General features: G+C 34.7%; 1 pseudogene; it reads left to right on the plus strand.

Moving 5' to 3' along the window:
* Positions 1 to 4041: 4041 nt before the first annotated feature.
* Positions 4042 to 4931, plus strand: LOC116154984 (vomeronasal type-1 receptor 4-like; annotated as a pseudogene).
* Positions 4932 to 12759: the final 7828 nt, after the last annotated feature.

The raw sequence follows: 12759 nt of genomic DNA on the forward strand, positions 1-12759 counted from the left end.
TAAGGCAGGTTATGATAGTAAATGTAATGAAATATTGCATAATTTCCATATTTCTCGTGTGATACTTACGTAATGGCCTTTTTTTTTTTTTTACTAGTGCTTGCAATGAAGGAGTTCAAAATTCATGCAATAATAAACACCAGGTCCTGAAAAAATCTGGATTTTATGGCAAAGTATATAAGTGTGTAACTGAATTCTATCACAGCAAATTTATCAGAAATGAAGTAGGCACAGAATATTAAGAAAATGTAGTTTAAAATGGAACAGTCTGTATCAGGTCATTGTGGAACTGAAGACAGTGGTGCTGGAGGGGAAATTCAGTCATTGAGGAAAGCTTTTGGGAGTCAGTCTTGCATTTGATAAAGTTCTATACTTAGAGAGACGGCAGTGATTTGTGTGACACATGATGTTGTGTAGCGAGATGAGCGTGTGTATACATTTTCAGGTAGAAATGGCCAGAGTGAACTGAAGTGGGGCAAAGAAGAGCATAAAATTACATTTTAGCATAGTTTTCAACAGCATCAGCTGATAGTGACAATTGAAAACATTGTGGGTAACATGGAATGGCATCTGCAGAAGGCAGACTTCTCTCTCTTTTGTGAAGATGACTTGGGCATATTGTCCCGAAAGAGGTTTAGAGGTGCACACTCGTGTTTCCAATGTGATGAAATTCTCTAGTAATGGAGACATTCATTAAATTCAGATCACTGCAGGCAGTGCCATATGAAAGGGAAACATGAATCCAGTCTTTCTTGTGGGAACATGGCTTCATGATCTTCAAGGAGCAAAGTGGACATTATCTCAATTCTAAGAGAGTTCTATATGCTTTTCCTATATTTACCTTCTGAAGCCAATGCCAAGGATTGAAAATTCAATAGCTGAAAAAGAAAAATTTCTTTTGACTCAATGGATATTTAGATTGACTCTTGTAACACAAAGAGAAACCAATACTTTCAGTTCACATGAGACACTTGAATATTTACCACAAACTAGATCACTAAGCAAGAAGATGAAATTATAGACAGACACATACCTACAAATGTGTGTGTATGCCTCTCAGTGATCTGTGTGTATGTAAATGTATCCATATTCACATAACATATAAAATCAATCATATTCATTATACAGCTTTGAATATATTTGAATGTTTGACATTATGAAAAATTTTAAATAGCTCTAATTATAGTGTTGACACATCTTAATGTGAATATTACTTGAAGAGTATATTTCTTAGCTAGTTGTCTGTTAAAATTCCATAACATATTTTTTCATTTTCTTAATTCAAGTGTATTATTTAGCTATCTCTCTTGAAATAATATTCAATGAACATCATAAAAAATTTTGGTTAAAACTATGTCTATTTCCATTTAATATAAAAATGGATACATTTCGGTATCCAGGGAGTTTTTTAAAAATTTTTTATTGATTTATAATCATTTTACAATGTTGTGTCAAATTCCAGTGTTGTGTCAAATTCCACAAATTTTCAGTTATACATGAACATATATATATTCATTGTCACATTTTTTTCTCTCTGAGCTACCATAAGATCTTGTATATATTTCCCTGTGCTATACAGTATAATCTTGTTTATCTATTCTACAATTTTGAAATCCCAGTCTATCCCTTCCCACCCTCCGCCCCCTTGGCAACCACAAGTTTGTATTCTATGTCTATGAGTCTATTTCTGTTTTGAATTTATGCTTTGTTTGTGTGTTTTTTGTTTGTTTGTTTGTTTCAGGTATGTTTATTTTAAGGAAAGATTCTTTTTTTTAAACATTTTTTAGTGATTTATAATCATTTTACAATGTTGTGTCAAATTCCAGTGTTCAGCAGTTTTTCAGTCATACATGGACATATACACACTCATTATCACATTTTTTCCTCTGTGATTCCCTGTGCTATACAGTATAATCTTGTTCATCTCTTCTACAATTTTGAAATCCCAGTCTATCCCTTCCCACCCTCCGCCCCCCTGGCAACCAGAAGTCTGTATTCTATGTCTATGAGTCTATGTCTGTCCTGTATTTACGCTTTGTTTTTTTGTTTTTTGTTTTTGTTTTTGTTTTTGTTTTTTAGATTCCACATATGAGCGATCTCATATGGTATTTTTCTTTCTCCTTCTGGCTTACTTCACTTAGAATGACATTCTCCAACAGCATACATGTTGCTGCAAATGGTGTTATGTTGTCAGTTTTTATGGCTGAGTATATTCCATTGTATAAATATACCACTTCTTTTTTATCCAGCGACCTGTTGATGGACATTTAGGCTGTTTCCATGTCTTGGCTATTGTAAATAGTGCTGCTATGAACACTGGGGTACAGGTGTCATTTTGAAGTAGGGTTCCTTCTGGATATATGCCCAGGAGCGGGATTCCTGAGTCATATGGTAAGTCTATTCCTAGTCTTTTGAGGAATCTCCATACTGTTTTCCACAGTGGCTGCACCAAACTGCATTCCCAGCAGCAGTGAAGGAGGGCTCCCTTTTCTCCACAGCCTCTCCAGCACTTGTCATTTGTGGATTTTTGAATGCTGGCCATTCTGACTGGTGTGAGGTGATACCTCATTGTAGTTTTGATTTGCACTTCTCTGATAATTAGTGATATTGAGCATTTTTTCATGTGCCTTTTGATCATTTGTATGTCTTCCTTGGAGAATTGCTTGTTTAGGTCTTCTGCCCATTTTTGGATTGGGTTGTTTATTTTTTTCTTATTGAGTCATATGAGCTGCTTATATATTCTGGAGATCAAGCCTTTGTCGGTTTCATTTGCAAACATTTTCTCCCAGTCCCTAGGTTGTCTTTTTGTTTTACTCATGGTTTCCTTTGCTGTGCAGAAGCTTGTAAGTTTCATTAGGTCCCATTTGTTTCTTCTTGCTTTTATTTCTATTGCTTGGGTAGACTGTTCTAGGAGAACATTTTTGAGATGTATGACAGATAGTGTTTTGCCTATATTTTCTTCCAGGAGGAAATTTTTTGTATCTTGTCTTATGTTTAAGTCTTTGATCCATTTTGAGTTTATTTTTGTGTATGGTGTAAGGGAGTGTTGTAGCTTCATTGTTTTACATGCTGCTGTCCAGTTTTCCCAACACCATTTGCTGAAGAGACTGTCTTTATTCCCTTGTATATTCTTGCCTCCTTTGTTGAAGATGAGTTGACCAAAAGTTTGTGGGTTCATTTCTGGACTCTCTATTCAAAACTACAATGAGGTATCACCTCACACCAGTCAGAATGGCCAGCATTCAAAAATCCACAAATGACAAGTGCTGGAGAGGCTGTGGAGAAAAGGGAGCGAGCCCTCCTTCACTGCTGCTGGGAATGCAGTTTGGTGCAGCCACTGTGGAAAACAGTATGGAGATTCCTCAAAAGACTAGGAATAGACTTACCGTATGACTCAGGAATCCCGCTCCTGGGCATATATCCAGGAGGAACCCTACTTCAAAAAGACACCTGCACCTCAATGTTCACAGCAGCACTGTTTACAATAGCCAAGACATGGAAACAGCCTAAATGTCCATCAACAGGTGACTGGATAAAGAAGAAGTGGTATATTTATACAATGGAATATACTCAGCCATAAAAACTGACAACATAACACCATTTGCAGCAACATGGATGCTGTTGGAGAATGTCATTCTAAGTGAAGTAAGCCAGAAGGAGAAAGAAAAATACCATATGAGATCGCTCATATGTGGAATCTAAAAAACAAAAACAAAAACAAAAACAAACAAACAAAAAACAAAAAAACAAAGCGTAAATACAGGACAGACATAGACTCATAGACATAGAATACAGACTTCTGGTTGCCAGGGGGGCGGAGGGTGGGAAGGGATAGACTGGGATTTCAAAATTGTAGAAGAGATGAACAAGATTATACTGTATAGCACAGGGAAATATATACAAGATCTTATAGTAGCTCACAGAGAAAAAAATGTGACAATGAATATATACATGTTCATGTATAACTGAAAAACTGTGCTGAACACTGGAATTTGACACAACATTGTAAAATGATTATAAATTAATAAAAAATGTTTTAAAAAAACCAAACAAAAAAAAGAAAAGAAGAAAAAAAATTTTGGGTGGCATCATATCAACAGTGAGTTCACATGGAGATTTTTCCCATATGTTTGGGGAGTGGACAGGGGTATGTCCATTGGCATCACCTGCCTGTTGAGTGTCTTCCAGGTCATCACGATCAGTCTCGTGAAATCCAGGTGGGCAGAGGTTAAAGTGAAGGCTCTGAAATTGGTTGTCCCTTCAGTTATCCTGTGCTGGATCATGAATATTTTGATCAATGTCATTTTTCCTATGTATATGACTGCAAATTTGAGCCACACAAACATCACAAACAGAATAAATTTTGGACACTCTTCTGCTGTTCATCATCATCAAACCGCAGACTCATTTCATGCAATGTTGCTTTCCTTTCCTTACGTCTTATGTTTCGTGCTCATGATCTTGGCTAGTGGCTGCATGGTTTTTATCCTGTACAGGCATAAGCAGAGGGTCCAAAATATTAATAGGATCAATGTCTCCTCCACATCCTCCCCTTGAGTACAGAGCCTCCAAAACCATCCTTCTCCTGGTGAGCACCTTTGTCTTTTTTAACACCCTGTCCTCCACCTCTTATGTTGTTTTGGGTATTTTGAACATCCTCATTTGCTCAACCTGAACATCTTTGCAAGCATCACTTCACGTTTCCCAACTATCGGCCCCTTTCTGCTCCTCAGCCATGACTCCAGGATATCCAGGCTCTGCTTTGCTGGGAAGAGGAATACAGATTCCCCTAATCTTATGAAGAAGATGTAAATTGTATTTATTTGTACTACATTTGTTTGGTAATTCACGCAGTTAACTCAGAGTCCTAATTAGAATTGAGTGGCTTACCAGACCATGGTAAACAGGACACATGGAGCATCTTCTTTGAAGTAAGGCAGGTTATAATAGTTACTGTAATGAAATATTTAATAATTTCCATGTTTCTCATATAATACTTATGTAATGGCTTTTTTTTTTTTTTACTAGTGATTGCAGTCAAGGAGTTCAGAGTTAATGCGATAAAAAACAACAGATCCTTAAAGAGTCAGAATGTTATAGAGAAGTATATGAGTGTGTAACTGAATTCTATCACAGTAAATTTGTCAGACATGAAGTAGGCATGAAATATTGAGAAAAAAGTACATTAAAATGGAACACTCTGTGTCAGGTCATCATGGAACTGAAGACAGCAGTGTTGGAGGGGAAATTAAGTCACCAAGGAAAGTTTTGGGGGGTCAGTCTTGAGTTTGGTAATGTTCTCTCCTTACAGAGATGGCAGTGATTTGTTTGAAATATGATTCTGTGTAGGGAGATGAGCATGTTTAAACATTTTCAGGTAGAAATGGCCAGACTGAGCTGAAGTGGGGCAAAGAAGAGCATAAAATTACATTTTAGCATATTTTTTCAACAACATCAGCTGATTGTGACAATTGCAAAAGGTGTGAGTGGCATGGAATGGCATCTGCAGAAGGCAGATTTTCTCTCTTTTGTGAAGATGACTTGGGCATATTGTCACAAAAGAGGTTTAGAGGTGCACACTCATGTCTCTAGTGTGATGAAATTATTTTGTGATGGAGATGTCCATGAAATCTGGAGCAATGCATACAGCACCATATGAAAGGGAAACATGAATCCATTCTTTCTTGTGGCAACATGACTTCATGATCTTCAAGGAGCAAAGTGGACATTGCTTCAATTCTAAGAGAGATTTTTATATTTTTTTTTCTATATTTACATTCTGAAGCCGATGCCAAGGATTGAAAATTCAATAGCTGAAAAAGAAAAATTTCTTTTACCCAAAGGATATTTAGATTGATTCTTGTAACACGAAGAGAAACCAATTTTTTTAGCTCACATGAGACACTTGAATATTTACCACAAACTAGATCACTAAGCAAGAAGAAATTATAGACACACACATACCTACAAATGTGTGTGTATGCCTCTCAGTGATCTGTGTGCATAAAAATGTATACATATTCACATATAGATATAAAATCAGTCATGTCCATTATACAGCTATGAATATATTTGAATGTTTGAAATTAAGAAATATTTACAATAGCTCTAATTATAGTGTTGACACATCTTAATGTGAATATTATTTGAGGAGTATATTTCTTTGCTAGTTGTCTGTTAAATTCCATAACATATTTTTTCATTTTCCTACTTCAAGTTTATTATTGGCCATCTCTCTTGGAATAACATTCAATGAACATCTTTAAAAGTTTTTGGTTAAAAATTTGTCTACTTAAATTTAATATAAAAATGGATACATTTTGGTACCCATGGAGTTCATTTTCTTACTTGACCCATGTCAGTTTTTCTATTAATTTTTAAATATAATTCTACATTATAGTTGATATCTTTTCTTTGAAAGTTGTGTACTCATTATTTGTTAGCTTTTACCTAGAAATTCCATGATACATTTAGAAGTGAATGACAGTATCATCTCCTAATACTGTTAAACCCCTTTTTTCAATATAAGGAATGGTGACAATAATTTACTCACTGTATCCCATCTTTTTTCCCCAGAATGCTACACAGAGGAATTTATTTATTTACCTATTGTTTATTTTTTATTTACTTTTGTGTTCAGTTTTAGTTTTTATTTTAATTTTAAGTTTTAAAACATATGATGTATTTAATTTACAATATTATATATATTTCAGGTATAGAACCTAGTGATGCCCAATTTTAAAAGGTTATACTCCATTTATACTTATTGTAAAATATATGACTATATTTCCTGTGCTGTACAGTATATCCTTGTAGTTTATTTCTTTTATACATAGTAGTTTGTTTTCTATATCTGTTACTCTGTTTATTTTTGTTTATATTCACTAGTTTTTTCTGTTTTATATTCCATCTATAAGTGATATCATACAGTATTTATTTCTCTGTAATCACATTTCATTGTGTGTGTGTATATATACACATTTAATATATACAATATGTATTTTATATACACACACATATATATACATACATGTATATGTGTGTGTGTGTGTGTGTATATATATAAACGTATTCTTTATCCATTCATCTTTCGGTAACTCAGTTCATTGTCCATATGTTGGCTACAAAGAGTTACAAGGGAAGCCCCATAAGCTTTTAGCTGCTTTCTCAACACAAACATTACAGACCATAAGGGAGTAGCAAGATATATTCAAAGTTCTGAATACGAAAAAGCTGCAACTGAGGATACTCCATTCAGCAACTCTATCCTTTGGGATAGAAGCAGAGAGAAAGAATTTCACAGACAAGCAAAAAATAAAGAATTCAGCAATACTAAACCTATGCTAAAAGAAATTTTGAAAAGTTTACTCTAAAGAGCAAACAAAGAGAACTCTATAGGAAGGAGAAAACCTTAATTGGAAATGAGATAACTAGAATGAGTTACAACAGAAGATGTAAAAGAGGACATCAAAATTATTAATGATGGGAGAGGGCAGCAAGGATATAAATATATTTTTTCTTTTTCTGGTTCTTTTTAGGATATGTTTGAGCTTATATGACTATAATTTTAAAGCAAGCAGATAGAGTAATGGGTTAATATACTTTAAAAACAGGGTAACCACAAATCAAATGCATAAAACTGAGTTACAAAAAACAAAAAGAAACCAAGCTGATACAAAAGAAAATTATCAAACCATAAAAAGAGAAACAAAAAGGAAATACCTAATCAACTGAAAAACCAAGTTCAAAATAGCAATAAGCACACTTTTATCAATAATTCCTGTAAATGTCACAGGACTAAATGCTCCAATCAAAAGACATAGAGTGGAAGTTTGGATAATAATAATACAAGAGCCTACAAAATGCTGCATAGAAGAAACCCACTTTAGAGGGAGAGAAACATAGATTGAAAGTGAAGGGATGGGAAAAGATATTTCATGCAAATGGAAATTGCAAGGAAGTGGGAGTAGCAATACTGACATTACACAAAACGGTCTGTAAAACAAAGTCCATAGACATAAGGGAGGACACCATATAATGATTGAAGGAACATTAACATATATGCACCCAATATAGAAGCACCTAAATTCATAAAGCAAATACTAACAGACATAAAGAGAAATTGATGGGAACACAATCACAGTAGGGGGCATTAACACCCCATTAACATCATTGGACATATCTTCCAGACAGAAAATCAATCAGGCAACAAAGATGTTAATTGGCACAATAGAACAGTTGGACTTAGTTGATATTTCTAGGACATCACATCCCCTCAAATACAGACTATACATTCAAGAATATGTGGAACATTCTCTAGGATAAATCATATACTCGGACAAAAAAGAAGCCTCAACAAATTTTCAGGGGATAGGAATTCTTTCAAGCATCTTTTCTCACCACAATGGCATGAAACTAGAAATCAACCACATTAAAACAAAATGAATAGAAACAACCACACAAAATCTGTGGGATGCAGCAAAAGTGGTCCTAAGAGGGAAGCTGATAATGATACAGGCCTTCCTCAAAAAACAAGAACAATCTAAGAAAATAACCTAACATATTAAGTAAAAGAATTGTAAAGAGAAGAGCAAAGAAAACGCAAAGTCAGCAGAATGAATGAAATAATAAAGATCTGGGAGGAAATAAAACAGATCCTTAAAAAGTAGGAAAAATCAATCAAACTAAGAGTTTTTTTTTTTAAAGAGTAGATAAAATTGACAAGCCTCTGGCCAGGCTTACCAAGAATAAAAGACAGAGATTACAAATAAACAAAATAAAAAAGGAAAATGGAGAAATTATAACCAACTCCCCAGAAATAAAAAAAAAAAACAAACCCACAAGAGAATACTATGAACAACTATGTGGAAACAAATTAGACAACCTAGAAGAAATGGACAAGTTTAAAGAAACATACAATCCATCAAGACTGAATGAAGACGAAATAGACCACTTGAACAGACCGATCACTAGAAATGAAATAGAATCAGCAATAAAAAACCTCCTTACAAACGCCCAGGTCCAGGTGACTTCACTGGGGATTTTTACCAGACATACAGACAAGAACTCGTGCCAGTCCTTCTCAAACTCTTCCAAAAGATTGAACAGGAGGGAGTACTCCCAAACTCATTCTATGAAGCCATCATCACCCTGATACCAAAACCATACAAACACATTACCAAAAAAGAAAATTACAAGCCAATATGATTGATGAATGTACATGCAGATATTCTCAACAAAGTCATAGTAAACAGAAACAACAGCACATAAAAAAGATCATACATTATGATCAAGTTGGATTCATCGCAGGGACACAAGAATGGTTCAATATATGCAAATCATTTGATGTGATACACCATATCAACAAAAGAAAGACAAAAATCACACGGTCATCTCAATAGATGCAGAAAAAGCATTGGAGAAAATTCAACACCCATTTATGATAAAACTCTTACCAAAGTTAGTATAGAAGGAACATTATCTCAACATAATAAAAGCTATTTATGACAAACCCACAGCCAGCATAATAGTCTATGGTGAAAAACTGAAAGTTTTCCCACTAAAATCTGGAACAAGGCAAGGATACTCAAAGGATACTCATCTCACTACTTTTATTCATCATAGTCTTGGAAGTCCTAGCCATAGCAATCAAGTAAGCGAAAGAAATAAAAGGGATCCAAATTAGAACAGAAGAGGTAAAATTGTACATGGAGAACTACAAAACGTTGTCTAAGGATTTCAAGATGACTTAAAGAAATGGAAAGCTATGCGATGTCTTTGGGTTAGAAAAATCAGTAATGTTAAAATGGTCATACTACACAATGCAATCTACATATTTAATGCAACCCCTATCAAATTAGCCAGGACATTTTTCACAGAATTAGAAGAAGTAATCCAAAAATTTATATGGAGTCACAAAAGACCCAGAATTTCCAAAGTAATAACAAAGAAAAAGTTCGAACCAGGAAGTAAATCCCTCCCAAACTTCAGAAAATACTAGAGAGCTACAGTAATCAAAACATCATGGCACTGGCATAAAAACAGACATATTGATCAATGGATCAGAATAGAGAGCCCAGAAATAAGCCCACAAGCCCACGGTCAATTCATCTTTGACAAAGTAGGCAGGAATATACAATGGAGAAAAGACAGGCTCTTCAGGAAGTGGTGTTGGGAAAACTGGATAGCAGCGTGTAAGTCAATGAAGTTAGAATGCTCCCTCACACCATACACAAAAATAAACTCAAAATGGCTTAAAGAGTTAAATATAAGACACAACATGTTCAAACCTCTAAAAGAAAACATAGGCAAAACATTCTCTAACATACATCTTAGCAATGTTCTCCTAAGGCAGTCTACCCAGGTAATAGAAATAAGAGCAAAAACAAATGGCACCTAGTTAAACTTAAAAGCTTTTGCACAGCGAAGAAAACCATGAGCAAAACAAAAAGGCAGTCTATGGAATTGGAGAAAATATTTGGAAATGATGGTACTGACAAAGGTTTAATTTCCAGAGTTTTTAAACACCCCATACAGTGTAACAACAAAAAAGAAATAACCCAATCCAAAAATGGGCAGAAGACCTAAACAAGCAATTCTTCAATGTAGACCAACAAATGGCTACTAGGCAAATGAAAAAATACTCAGTATCACTAATTATCAAAGAAATGGTAATCAAAACTACAATGAGTTGTCACCTCACAACAGTCAGAATGGCCATCATTCAAAAGTCCACAAATGATAAATACTGTAGAGGGTGTGGAGAAAAGGGAACCCTCCTATACTGTTGGTGGCTATGTAGTTTGGTACAGCCATGATGGAAAACACTATGGAGATTCCTCAAAAACGTAAAAATACACTTACCATTTGATCCAGCAACCCCATTTCTGGGTATATATCCAGAGGGAGCTCTAATTGCAAAAGATACATGCACCCCAGTGTTCATAGCAGCACTATTTATAATAGCCAAGACATGGAAGCAACCTAATTTTCCTCTACAAACGACTGGATTAAGAAGTAGTGGTATATTTATACAATAGAATACTACTCAGCCATAAAAAGAATAAATAACGCCATTTGCAGCAACATGGTTGGACATAGAAATTATCATTTGAAGTGTAGTAAGCCAGAAAGAGAAAGACAAATACCATGTGGTGTCACTCATATATGGAATCTTAAATGAAAAAGAAGACACTGATGAACTCATCTACAACACAGAGACAGACGAGCAGACATAGTAAACAATCTTATGGTTACTGGGGGAAAGGGAGTTGGAAAGGATAAGTTTGGGAGTTTGAGATTTGCAGATGTTAGCCACTATATATAAGAATAGATAAAAAGAACATTTCTTCTGTATAGCATAGGGAACTTTATTCAACATCTGGTAATAACCTTTAATGAAAAAGAATATGAAAATGAATATATGTATGGATATGCATGACTGGGAAGTTGTGCTGTATACCAGGAATTGACATATTGTAACTGATTTACTTCAGTAATAATAAAAAAAAATTCAGATGGCCAACAGGCATATGAAAAGATTCTCAATATTGCTAATTATTAGAGAAATGTAGATCAAAATTACAATGAATTATCTCCTCAAACCAGTAAGAATGGCCATCATATAAAAATCAATAAATAATAAATGCTTGAAATGTTTGGAGGAAAGGTAACCCTCCTACACCGTTAATGAGAATGTAATTTGGTGCAACCCGTATAGAGAATAGTATGGAAGTTACTCAAGAAACTATATGATCCAGCAATCCCACTCCTCAGCACATATCCAGAGAAGCTCTAATTTGAAAAGATCAAAGCACCAGATTGCAGCAGCACCACTCACAGTAGCCAAGTCATGGAAGCAATGAAAATGGCCATGGACAGTGAATGGATAAAGAAGAGCTGGTGTATTTACACAGTGGAATATTATTTAGCAGTCAACTCGAATGAAATAATGCCATTTGCAGCAACATGGATAGGCCTAGAGATTACTATGTTAGATGAAGTATGTGAGACAGAGAAGGACAAATGTTCTATGATATCACTTATAAGTGGAATCTAAAACAGAGATTCACATCAACTTATTTAAAACAAAACAAAAATATACTCACAGACAGAAAATTTATGGTTGCTGAAGGGGAATGGCGGTAATGAGGTGATATATCTGAGGAATTTGGGGTTAACATATATACACTCCTTTGTATAAAATAGGTAAACAACTAAGACATTCTGTAAAGCACGGGGAAATTACATTCAAAATCTTGTAGTCACCTATAATGGAAAAGAATCTGGAAAAGAATATATATATAAATCACTTTGCTGTACACCTGAAACTAACACATGTAAATTAACTATACTTTAATCTAAACATTGTTTTAAAAAAAGGCAAAAGGTAAAAGCTCACTTTCTATGAGAAATGAGGGTCAGTATCAGTAAGGTTTATTTTCCTAACAGTTTACATATTCCTTGCTATTGCAGACGAATGTAAGGATATATAACAGTTAAGTGGCATCAAGTTCTTGTTACTTGTGTCTCTTTTGAAATCCTCAGATACTTGGTCAAATTCCATTTCTTTACTCATAACATAATTGATGGTGCAGTTCAGTTGTGTGAAATTAGGAAAAAACCCTCTTGGGTAGAATTTCTCAAGTAGAACATCCGAGACACATACTTGTGGCCAGTCCCTTATGTGTCAAACATATCTCAGTAATTCCTGCTCCCTACGTGTGATTGTGGAAAAGTAAGAGTCTCTCAAAACACTCC

This window comes from Camelus dromedarius, chromosome 9 (genome assembly GCF_036321535.1).
Source record: "Camelus dromedarius isolate mCamDro1 chromosome 9, mCamDro1.pat, whole genome shotgun sequence".
In the NCBI taxonomy this organism is placed as follows: domain Eukaryota; kingdom Metazoa; phylum Chordata; class Mammalia; order Artiodactyla; family Camelidae; genus Camelus; species Camelus dromedarius.